Raw genomic sequence first — 12886 nt, 5'->3', positions numbered from 1 at the left:
CTGTATCATAGCCTGAAGCTATAACAAGCTGAAGCCTTGAGACAGTGAGATGTTGATGGGCCATTTGTGTGAGTTCTAATTGCAGGGGGAGTGTGTGGTTGGATAAATAACCTCTCACCTGACTGAGCACTAAGAGGCTCATGGAGGCAAACTTAAGCAACTTAGCAAAATGGAAAAGATAAATAGGAGTGGCTTTATGTGATCCACTCACAGCTTGTAACTAGTCCAGAACTCAAGGAAGACTGTACTGACATCAAGCAAACCTCATTATGAAGAAAGAGTATGATGTTATAAACAGGATATGTAAAGTATCCCCTCCAAAAAGCTGCTGAGCCTGGTGAGTAGGTATATAGTGAATACATAGGTTATGTCTGAACAAGTGATTTTTCAAAAATTACACATTTAATGTTTTCTGAGATGCTAAAAGGGATCACTGCTGCTCTTAGCCAAGTTCTTCCCTGCTAATTGCAATACAGCTGCTATTAGCCAATTCCCCTGGCCTCACCAGCTCTCACTGTAACCTGAACCTAGTAAAATGTTTTTCATTTTGTTTTTTTTCTGTAGACAAAATCAGGAGCATTTCCTTTCTGACAGTATGACACAGGCTACAGACAGCCTGGCGCCAAAGCTTTCTAAAGATCAATATATTTAATGCATTTAAAGTCAGTAAAATCTCCCAAGTTAGTCCTGGGTTGCTTGAGGAAAAAGAAAGCCAAAAGGCTAGGGAACACTGAAGATATAGATTTAATATTTCATTTGCTTATTTAAGGAGCTTTCCATTTTAATAAAAAACTATTTTTCAGCTTAGAATATTTTTCTCAAAAAGTTTTGGTAAGCATGGAGAAAAATGTAATGTATTAAGTAGAGTTAGATGCACTAAGACACGGACTTGTAGGAGACTTATGTGCATAAAGACAAAGGAGTTAATAAATGCCAGATTGTGGGAACAAAAGTATCATCAGTCTACCGTACTGATTTTTTTTCTTCTCGTCCCCCAAATTTATTATTTTCACTTGAATATTACTTCAGTCACTCTGGCCTTTCCCACTGGCTTTCCTTATTTACTTAAGTTGGTTTTCATTTTCATCAACATCCAATCTTTATTGCTCCAAATGATTATTTTTGCTTGTAGGTAAGTTTTACTGCCTCTTAAAAACAACAGCCAGAGGCAATCACACAAGTGAGAAAACCAGTCATTCTCCTATGAAGTTCACCAGAATTGTTTTTCTTTCATTCAGCTTAAAAATTCCATAGGGACTTCCATTTACCCTACCTACTTCCCACCTTCCTCTCCAAAAAAAGTCTCTAACAGGAAAAAAGAATGAGCCTTACTAAAAAAGCTGCCATCCTTTTGAGTCTCAGTTCACACACATCAAAAAACATTATTCTATATATTAAAACTTAAAAATATCGTAGAGAAATTGCTTCTTTGCTGTCAATCTTCAAAAGATATTAAATAATGGTATTCCAAGTTTACTATATGTCTGGCAAAGCGGAAGCATTTTTGTTGCTCACAATTGGAAGAGCAACTTAATAAACTTCAGTTCTATGCACAATATTGGGCTGCCAAAACCAGTGAATGAAATCACATTTTCCACCTTAACACAGTATTAACACAAAGCTCACGCACACACTGCTTTAAATGCAAATATTAATTATTTCATGCTAATATTTTAGCAAGAGTGAGTGCAATTATTTCATCAAAGTAGGTGCAGTAGGAGGTAAGCAAGAAGAAGTAGCTCTTACTGGATTGTGGGAAATAAATTTAGTCTTCTCTTATATGGATTAGGTGGTTAGAAAGGGAAATGTTGCCTTTCTGCTACATCAAAAGGTCTGCTTACCTTTTGGTAAGTTCCAGTACATGTGGGCTTCCTCCCTAAATCCAGATTAACTCTATAACATTTGTGAAGCATTTACCATACTTTTAATAGTGTTTTTATTGAGAATCTGGGCATAAGACTCAAGGTACTTCACACAATTTTTAAAGTTAACATCACTTATTTTGCACTCTGAGTGCATCCCATTCTGCTAAAAGTCCTCAGCCTTGGTGTGTTACGATACTACAAAAAAATTGGCCCTTGCTGTGAATTCCAGGACAATCTGACTACAGCAGCTCGTGGGAATGGCATTTTGTTCCTTTGTAGCAAGTATATGGTATATATTTATTATATATGTATAAGCATATAAATTACGTCATCTGCGTACAGAAGAGTAGAACAGGAGCAATCTAGAGGAACAGCTTCAAGTTTTAGTTCACCCTGGGACCAGGTCTGCCTGATGCTATGTCAGAGATGTAGGGCAGGAACCCAGCTCCCTGCATGTCTCTGTCTAGCCAGTCAAATTGCACATGCTCTGTTTCATCCAGAAACCCTATGTGATACCTATCAAAGTTCCTAAAGAACTCAGTGATCAAAAGAGTGATGATCCCCTCTCAAAAAAACTGTCTGCTTTCAGCCCTGAGGCTTTTGTGCCTTGAAGTTCTTGTGATGGAGAAATCCAGCCTGGAAACAAGTAAGCAATAAAAATTTTCACATTAATTCACTTCACAATGCTAACTCTCCTCTACATAAACATCTCAGTGAATCAGCTCTTCCTAACTGCTTGCCTCCTTCTACTCAGCAACGCACAACAGAATATATGCATTTTAGAAAACAAGCACCATTTCCCTTGTGGCTATTCTTCCTTGTGACCTAGAGAAAGCAGGTTTTGCCCAAGTTTTCTGAAGGAACACCTGTAATATAACATAGCACTTCCATGCTAAAAACGCAAAAATATGTACAATGAGAATAAAAAAGGACTGTTTCAACTAAACAGGACTTCAATCTGAGCTACAAAGTTTGTTTTGAACTTGCATTTCCAGGTATCTCAGCTGTAATTTTTTGCACCTACATTACAGGCCTCAAATGTTACACAGTATTTCCTAGTCAATGAAAATATCTGTTCTAGCTCTAAAGTTTAAATATGGCATATTAAATGGCTCTATGGTACTGTAGCATCTAGGGAGTCCAAACAATTTGGCTATAAACTCCTAAGAAGGGATAGGCAAAGAAGGAGATGTAGTTGGGGTAGTCATGTATGACAGGAAGTGTTTTGACTGTCTAGAGCTTTATGATGGGTTTAATGTTTGTGAGTGTTTAGAGGGAAGGCCAACAGGGCAGATATCCTGGTGAGATTCTGCTATGGACCATCCAAGCACTTATATTATATAGCAGGGGAGGTTTACATTGTATACTATGAACATTTTTTCACTGAAAACACATGTGTAAGTTTCCCAGGGAAGTTTTTGAGTTACCATCCCTGGAGGTATTTAAAAGACATGTAGATGTGGCACTGAGGGACATGGTTTAGTGGTAGACTTGGCAGTGCTGGGTTAAGGGCTGGATTAAATGGCCTCAAATATATTTTCCAACATTCTGCGATTCTAATACCGAGTCAGGCAGACAGCAGAAAATAAACTCTGCCTCCAAATTTTGTACTCTTTTAAATGCTAGTACTGTATGTAAAAACTTCAGTACATTCCACGGGCATAAGGACTAGAGGCCAATTGCCTTTCTACTATGTATTGGAATGACTCAACCAGTTGACTTCAAATAGCCCATGCTATTTCATTCCAGTAAGGAGTTTGCCCCAAGGGTCTTACTAACACTTTTGATCATAAACACTAAAAGGGTAGTAATCCTCAAGCTCAAATTAATTTATACACTAGATTTCTATGGCTCAGAAAAGCAAAAGCTGTTCAATCTACTGTGAAAAGCCGGACTTTGTCTAAAAAATTTAAAAACCCAAACAAATAGTGTTGTCAAAATATGCATGTATATGAGGGTTCCAAAATATAAATTATTCAATCCTAAGCACAGAGCTAAATATTATGGATGGTAACCCATAGCAGTGCTTTTCTAGAAGCTTCTCATAAGGAAGGCAGGTCCTGAAATCTTTAAACTGTGACTCATGCAAAGCTAAAAACCCACAGAAGCCACCAGGACCATTCACCTTGCTGTGGGGTGACCTCTACCTCTGCTTCACAGTGCAAGACTATAAATCTCAAGCATGATAAGAGGTAGCTGATAGCACACTTATTTTTGTACCTATAAATTGAGCTACATCAAGAGACTTTAAATACCAGCAAAATATGAATCACAGAATCACAGAATTGTTAAAGTTGGAAGGGATTTTTGGAGATCATCCAGTCCAACCCCCCTGCCAAGGCAGGGTCACCTAAATCAGGTTACACAGGAATGAATTCAGGTGGGTTTGGAATGTCTCCAGAGAGCGAGACTTCACAACATACATGAGCAGTCTGTTCCCTGGGCAGAAGATGCTCTGACACCCTCAGTGTAAAGTTCTTCCTCATGTTGAGGTGGATCTTGTGATTTTATTTACAGACATTGCTCCTCATCCTGTCTCTGGGAACCACTGTAGAGAGGCTGGCATCATTCTCTTGACACCCACCTTTAAGATATTTATATGCACTGATGACATCCTCTCTCAGTCTTTTCTTTTCTAGATTAAACATCCCCAGCTCCCTCAGTCTCTCCTCATGAGAGAGATACTCTGGACCCCAAATCATCTCTTTGGCCTCTGCTGGAGGCTCTGATTACCTCCTTGTCTTGTCCTGAGGAGCTCAGAACTGGACACAGCACTCCAGATGTGCCTCACTAGGGCCAAGTAGAGGGGCAGGATCACCTCTCTTGACCTGCTGGCCACACTCTTCCCAAAGCACCCCTGGATCCCACTGGCGCTCCTGCCCACAAGGGCCCTGCTGGCTCATGGTCAGCTTGTCATCCAGCAAGAGTCCCACGTCCTTCTCTGCAGAGCTGCTCTCCAGTGTGTCCCCAGCCTGTGCTGGGACGTGGGGTTTTTCCTCCCCAGATGCAGAACTCTGCACTGGCCCTTGCTGAACCTCATTGGGTTTCCTCTGCCCCACTCTTCAGCCTTTGAAGAGCCTGCTGAATGGCAGCTCAGCCCTCATGTGTATCTGCCATGCCTCCCAGTTTTGTATCATCAGCATAAGATGGTACAACACAGTACTTCTGTAGGCCTAGATTTATTGCACGTATTTAATGATTATTCTGAAGAGGAGATAATAACCAATCACTAATTAAGTTAGTCAGATATAAAGGAAGCTGTTATGAAATTTTGAGTGACCTGTGTCTGATTCAAATGGGGACTGAAATAGCAGGGAAAAGTGCCAGACAACCAATTAAAGATCTGGTGATACAGTAGAGCAACAGAAACTTCTCATTGTCAGATCTTAAACTAGCTATTATAACTCAGGGAAAAAAAAAATCAAAAGTTTAATGTGAACAACTCCTTTCCTAAAACACATTTGCTCAAAATACATCAATATCAGCCTCAAAAAATATTAAGAAAGGTAGTACTGGAGTTATGGCTTCTTATAACTTCCTAGAACAGCATTACCTACCTTAAAAACAAAACAAAACAAAACAAAACAAAACAAAACAAAACAAAACAAACAAGCAAAACCCAACCCAAACCAAATCAAACCAAACCAACCAAACAAAAAAAAAGCAATGAAAAAGAAGCAATAATAGATGAAAAATATTACAGAACTGAAAAATTTGCTCAAAAGACAAAGAGACATACTAAAAACAAAAGACAAAACAGAAGTTTTTTTTACATAACCATTTCTCAAGAAAGACAATTCTTAGACTTTATATTCAGCTACAGTTTTGTAAAGATCTCTTGGAAGTTTTTGCTGTAATCATTGCAGAGTATTAAAAGAAATGGCCCCAGTGTTTTCAATGAGACAAAGAATATGAAGAAACACAATCATATTACAAAATGGTAAGGAGAATGTAAAATACAATACCTTCAACAGGGCATAATTAAACTGTGTTAAACATTGCTGTGAAGTGCATCTGTAAGTCATAGCTTAAAACACTGAAGATGACAATGTATTTTTTCTGCTCACATTAACAGTACTAGGTGAAGTTAACATGAATATGAACTCAAACTCCCAACCAAAAATAAAATCTAAGCTATTTCATCTTACAATAGTCTGAAAACAACACTTGTATGAAGTTACTGTAAGATGAGACTCTTAGTACCATATGTTGATAAGAGAAGAAATCTTATTTTTTTAAGTGGGTAATTGATCAAGAGAAAGTTAAGAGCACATAAAAATTTACATGTCTACACATGAAAACTGCCACCAAAAAATTCAATTCTCACTCTATCTTTGAAGTCTCACAAACAACTTCCCCTTAGCAACAAAACATTCCAAGTTCAAGAGCGCTTGTAAGCCTGAAACATCACCGAAGTTCCAAAATCTCAGATCTGGCTTATTTTCGACGGTGCAGCTGGAAGAAGTAGTATCCTGCACTACACAAGCGTAACTTGGAACACTCACTTGAGTGTGAGGACTCCTATGTCCAGGCTCTCCCCACCTTGAGGCAGTGTGGACACCACCCTTCCAGCAGAACTAAAAGCTGTTTTGGGAAACAGAATCTGGGACTGTTTCACTAGACATACTACAGCCCTGCCAGAGTGAAGTTGCAAATTTCATGCAGCTGGAGGAAAGGAGAGAGAGGATAGCACAGCCCAGTGGCTGGGCAACTTGGAAAGGGAGGGAAGAGCCATTGGTTTCGCACAAGCAACAAGGCCCCACATATCTGTTGGGCAGCTGTGGTGAGCACAAATCCTGATGAGTCCTTTTTAAAATCCTGCTATGAGAACCTACCTCTAGAGAAGGGCCCGGACTCCACAGCCTGGAGGCACTGACTCTGGTCAGCCTTTGCTAAGGGCTATTTCAAGGCCGTTTCTGCTGCGTTTGCAGGTTTCCACCCAATTCTGGCATGCACTACAGAGGGAGATTGTGTGTCCCAGCTCCACGTCTTTATTGGGCCTTCCTGGGACTGACTACTGAAGACACCTGTTTCAGCCCTAAATATGACAGCAGAGAAGCACAGAGGCTGCATCCTGCCCTTTGTTCTCACCACTAAAGCATTGCTGGCCCAACAATGTAAACATGTCACAATTCTCCCACCAACTGCAGTGAGAAGTGTATTGCATCTTCTATGCTTTGATTTATTTTTCCTCTGTACCTTGCAGCTGAGAACAACAGTATTGTCCTTTGACAAGTTTCCTTACTGTAATAATACAGACACTAACAACAATGAAGGAAAGAAAAAACAATAGAAAATAAGTGCATTACTTAGACAAAACAATAAACCATAAATCACTACAGTGAAAAGATTAAATGTGAAACCTCTAATTACACATTTAATCATTTGCTAATGTCTTATTTTCTTGAAGCAATGTTCATGAAGCTTCAACATGAAGATTTGGATTTGAGACTGATTTTATGTGTGAACTGCAAAAGCAATACAAATAGAAATGGTTTAAAGACTAAAAAAAAATGTCAACTTTAATATTCAGCTATGCTGACAACGTACTGAACACATTTATTGCTCCACACCAGCCCTCATTTAGTGACATCACTGTGTCAAAACACATCAAGCCCATCTCTATTACACCGATACTATACAAAATAAAGTAGAAAACTAAGGGGCAAATAAGTGATGGCTTAAAAAGTAAGATACTCTATCAAAACAAGAGAGTATAATAACATTGTGGAAGAAGACGCTGTTATTTGAGAAGTATGGACAAACCTGTGCCCCCAGGCTGCATCATCTGCTCCACTGCCTTTTCCACAAGAAGGCAAGAAGCAGCTGCTAGAGCAGAAAAGTGTCTCATCAGCAGCTGAATATCTTTTTCTATGGATTTCAGAGTCCAGAAACAGAGAGCAGGGCTGGTTGTTGCTGTTAGGTTCAGAATGGCCAAGGGAATTGCCTGATTTTTGTAAAAATTCTGTGCACCAAAGTTGTCTTGCAGCACACTCAGAGGAGTACTTACTGAAAGCAAAGTAACCCAAAGTACATCAAAAAACAAAAATAGCAAAATTCTCCTTATTCTAACTGGAACATAAGGCAAAGTCCAGACAACCTTTGCATTTAGACAGATGCTCTCAAAGAATGTGGGAGCAGAAAGTGCAGATTTTTGCCAAAGTCAGAATATTGCTTATATGCTAAGAAAAACAGCCTAGTATACTGAACACATCTCCTAATATGAATTGTAAAGGCACTGTTGTACTGCTAGATTTTGTTTCTGCTACAAGACAGCAGTTGAAGCTGGAGTTGAAAGAAAAACCCTGGAGTGCCTTTTATTTTGTTATATCATGTTTTCGACTTTGGTAAGTTGTTTTATGTCCCTAGCCAGGGTAAATCTTCACACAGCCAAAACTGTAATTCAGCTGCTTTTTTCCTTTCTAAAAATAAATTTAGACTGGGCCTGGGTTGCAGGGAAAATGGGTTTGCTGTACTCATGGTTTTCACCCCAGCAGAGGGGACCATAGCACACAGGGCCTGGCCAGTGTCTAGGGTGCAGAAATGTGCAGGACCAAATATAGTGGAGAAGCATCAGCTACTCCAATGGAGGAGGGAAACATTTTTATTATGTCTTTTTTAGAGACACAAACCTCCAGACAGAGAACTCGGAGGTAATCTTCAAGTCATATTTTCTTCTGTGTTTGTCTATTTCTATTTGCATCATCCTTTTGAAAAATAAGTCATCCTTTGGACATGTGGCTCTTGATTACCTTACATTGGTTGTTGATACTTGACAGAACCCCTGACTCACTGCTGTGAACTGGAGGAAATGCTCCAGAACCTGCTACAGTTTCTGCTTCTACCACTTTTTGGAACAGGCAAAGCCAGAAAGAAAAGGGGATAATTTAATCAGATTCTGACTATTACATAAATCTACTGCATGTCTGCTTCTCAGCTAGGTAATTTTTTTTGTAATTGTGTTTTGTAAACAATAAAAAGTTCCTTATGAAAAGCAGGGAACACAGACCCATATCAATAGCAATCTAAGTACAGTCAGCACTGTGCAGATGTTTTCCTCCTTTCTTTCTTTTTCTGAATCTCTTTATGAATCATGAGGTGTTTGGACTGATTCAGTAATGGATATTTCTGTTTCACCTACCACATTTGAAAATGGCTTTAACAGCACAGCATGCATTAACCCCCTCCTTCCTATATAGAATTACCTACCTATTAAATCCATGTTCAGTGCTTAAACTGAAAATATGGGAGAAGTTTGGCTTAGTGCTTCTGAATGCATGTGAGGCACCAGTGTCAGAATCCTGGAAACATGACACATTTTGATCTTCTTTTTCTCAACAATTACTGGATAAATAATTTCTTAGGCAATGCTTAAAGCAGGTTCACCCATTGTGTACCTGACACCACATTACTGTGAGGACAGAACATTTACTCACCCTGCCAGCCAGATGATCTGTAGGTTTTGGGAGTTTTTCTCTCTTTTCTCTAGTCCACTCATGCATCAGGTTCCTCAGAGATATGTAAGCCAAGTGAATTTACTTTTCTTGCTCTGGGTGTAAGACCTGTGACAGAGAGGATAAAGAGACCAAATGTGCCATATGAAGGTACCAGAACAATAATTTCCAATCATACTCTAATTCAGGTTATTCTTACCTCCTGCCTTCCATAGTTACCAATATTGAGGAATAAAACCCCCAAGAGTTGATTTAAAAATAAACAGCCTGGACGAATTACTGTTTAGTAAGGGCCAGAATCTTTTACGCTGCCCTTTGTAGAGAAATAAATGTGCAAGGAAGGCTTTCGATGGTTTAACTAATTCTACTGGTTAACAGATCATGTTTCAAATAGATGCATTTAGTTTGACGCATCCACTTATACTTTCTATCTCACTGTTCAGATACTACAATGATCTGTTCTGAAATATTAATTCAATCTCACCATTCTACACATATTCTCTTCCATGTACCTTCTCTAAGCTATTTTTCCTACTGTTTTTCACTCCAGAATGTTCAGAGTGAAGATTATTCACTGGTTTTATGGCTCTTTTTTGAATACCTATAGACTTTCCCTCTTCAAGGATGAACTGCTCAGACATAAATATATTTCAAAACTGTGACCAAGCATTTCTGTTTCCCTCTTTTCCTCCCTGTACCACCAAGTGAGCTGAGGGACACCAGTTCAAAGCCATCTATGTCACTTTCCTGCTCCATTTTCTTCAAAAATACATCTGGTAAAGAGGTGGAAGAGGAGACTTTGGAATACATGCACAGATCATATCCTCTATAACCACGGGACCACAATAGGTCAAGGAGAGGAAAGCAAACATGCAAACCCCAATCATGCTGCACTTAAGAATATCATTATAAAAGCTGAAATGGCTAAATGTCTAGCTTTGTAGAGCTCTCCCGAATAATTTTTCTGCTTTGTCAACTGAATAGCCAAGATACAGAAGTAACGGAGGGAGAAACGAACCAAGAATAGGTCATTATTTAATTGCCTCACGAAGTGTAAAATACAAAGGACTTTCACTAGGGGTTGCTTTGGAGGTAAAATTGGAAACTTCTCTTCAGGGAGTTTTCTATTAAAGGTCATGGGTATCAGAATCTATCATCACACTCTAGATCATTATAAAGATACTATAAATAAAGTCTCCTATATGGCACATTGTCATTGATTCCCACTTCAGTGTAATCAGCACTGCAGACACAGGAAAGTCCTAAAATAAACAGCAGTATTCTCTACTTACTGCACGTAAAAAGGAGTCAGGACTTCTGTATTTATATCTGAATATCTTGTAATGAAGATATTCATTACAATAAGTAATTCATTGTAATTTAAGATATGCATCATGCTTGCTGTAGAGCAAATTATTTTATTATGATTTCAATGAACAAATCTACTATATCAAAATACAGTGTAGCTATGACAACAGTAATTCATAGTTTACCACTGTCTTTACCCCTAAGCAAATTAAGTAATTTTGCTGAATTCTTTCTTGATAATGAAAATGTGATAATTTGTAAGCAGTAGTATTAGCATTTACTGTTCTTAGAACTAGGCCAGTTTCTTGACAATTTTAAGTACACCAAAAAATCTTTCTTGGATAAAAGCAGACCATAAAGCTGGAAAATACAGTGTCTATTCTACTGAAGCTACTAAAGATCTCATTTTGCTCATAAATTCTGGGCAAAAAAAAACCCTACAAAACCAACAAGATTTTTAAAAAATCAAAATACTGTAGTAATTTTACTTACACGCAAATGAAAAATCATGCTAAAAAAAATCCCTTGTGGAAATAGATTGTTTTGATATCTTTCACCTTACCCTATATATCTTGCTGAAAAAGATTTGAGAGTATGAAGATGGGAGTAGGAAAAATGACATGAAAAATATAAAACAAATATTTGCATCAACTTTTTGGATAGTTCCTACAGAAATGTGTCTCCTGAGACCCAAGACAGTAAAAGGGGACCAGAAGAGGAAGCTGCTTTCTGAAAAGAGCTCCCCCACTGCACTGGGACCTCACAGGTTACCATGTGGAAAGTCATGGAGGCACAGCAGATGGATAGCACAGGATAAAGAGGCTGGGAGGTCTACTTGGGAGCAATGCAGAACTTCCTTGTTCTGGACTGCTTGGATAAAACTGGGGAAGTCACGCCTCAGCTGGATTTGAAACTGGTGAGGAACACGAGAAACTACCAAATGAGCTTGTAGGGGAACATAAGGAGGTCTGAGAAATAGGTTGTTAGGAGAGGCTGGAAAATCTCCATCCTTGTAGATACTCCAAATTCAGCAGAACAAGGCTGCCAGTGATGTTATCTAACTTTTTCTTGCTTAGACTAGGACATTGTTGATACCCTCCAGAGCCCTCCATAAGTCTATTCTAACAAACAAATTGCTGTGATTCAATGACATAATCTAATTTGCCTAAAGTTTCCTTCCCTGTGAATAAAAGAAGGGTGAACATAAGAAGAAAAGCCAGAGGGAATAAAAAGTAAAAATTTATCTCACCTTTAATAATTTTCTAAAAGAAAGAATACTGAATTTGAACAACAAAAAATTCAAACAAGTAAAATTATTAGACTGCTACTAATTATGGTTTTATTTTATCTTTCAGTGTCTGTCACCTGTATGATTTTGTAAGCCATTCACCTTGTTCTGCTTTTTTCCTTTCACTGCAAGTAAGTTGCAATACACAGGACATGGAGATTCTGAGTTCAGCCTTCACAATAGGACTTGTGGGGGCCCTTCATTTAATCTGATATTTCCCTGAGCAGAAAACTTCCACTGTACCATGGGATGGCACCAGACTGTGGGCACTATTATTTTTCCAGGTGAATGGTCCATCTGTTTCTCCCTTTTTGCCTTTACATGTTTACCCAAAAAAAGTGCAAGAATTTAGCACTATATACTTTTCAAGCCTGAGTAAGCAGCTTAATTATTCAGACAAAATAGCATTGATTTGAAAGTGTCTGAACAAATGAAATTCAGGCTTGCCAACCTCATTGAGAAGGACAGCCAACCTGCTTAGGGAATTTCCAATTGTGTTACTTACAGTTCTTCTTTCTTTCTTTTATTTCAGGGTCATTTTATGCAATCCAGAGCAAATTCTGGCAAAGCAATCACACAACTGCTTTTGAAATCAGAGGAGACTTTGCTTAAGTGGCAGACCTTCAGCTTCCTCTGAATTCAAGAGCGCTCAAAGACAATACATGAATCAGGGAAGTTGACAGCTGACAGTGATAAAAAATAAAATAGTAGACTCAATTCAGCACCCACTAAAATGAATGGGACAATTACATCTGTGAATGAGCTACCCTTCAACATGAAGTAAATATCACACTCTATTGTTGACTCCTTCTTGGACAATAAATTCAAGTCTCCTTAATGTCATTTATGTCATTCCACAGGCTAATTTTTAATAAGCCATGCCTTGTTTTCTTCAGTAATTCCAAGGGTACGAATTTAGACAATAGACAATCATCTTCCACAGTAATCACTTTTATCACAGCAGTCATGCT

General features: G+C 38.5%; 1 protein-coding gene across 28 annotated transcripts in view; it reads right to left on the bottom strand.

Moving 5' to 3' along the window:
* LOC100223410 (poly(rC)-binding protein 3) overlaps nucleotides 1-12886 on the bottom strand; it is a 499051-nt gene that overhangs the window by 385709 nt on the left and 100456 nt on the right. For all 28 annotated transcript variants that reach the window (XM_072924405.1, XM_072924404.1, XM_041714247.2 and 25 more), the window contains one exon: nucleotides 9302-9427. The gene's annotated coding sequence lies outside the window, so the exon portion shown is untranslated. The remainder of the gene's footprint in view (nucleotides 1-9301; nucleotides 9428-12886) is intronic.

The sequence above is a fragment of the Taeniopygia guttata genome, chromosome 2, assembly GCF_048771995.1.
Source record: "Taeniopygia guttata chromosome 2, bTaeGut7.mat, whole genome shotgun sequence".
NCBI classification, from domain to species: domain Eukaryota; kingdom Metazoa; phylum Chordata; class Aves; order Passeriformes; family Estrildidae; genus Taeniopygia; species Taeniopygia guttata.
This window is presented reverse-complemented; position numbering and strand designations above follow the sequence as displayed.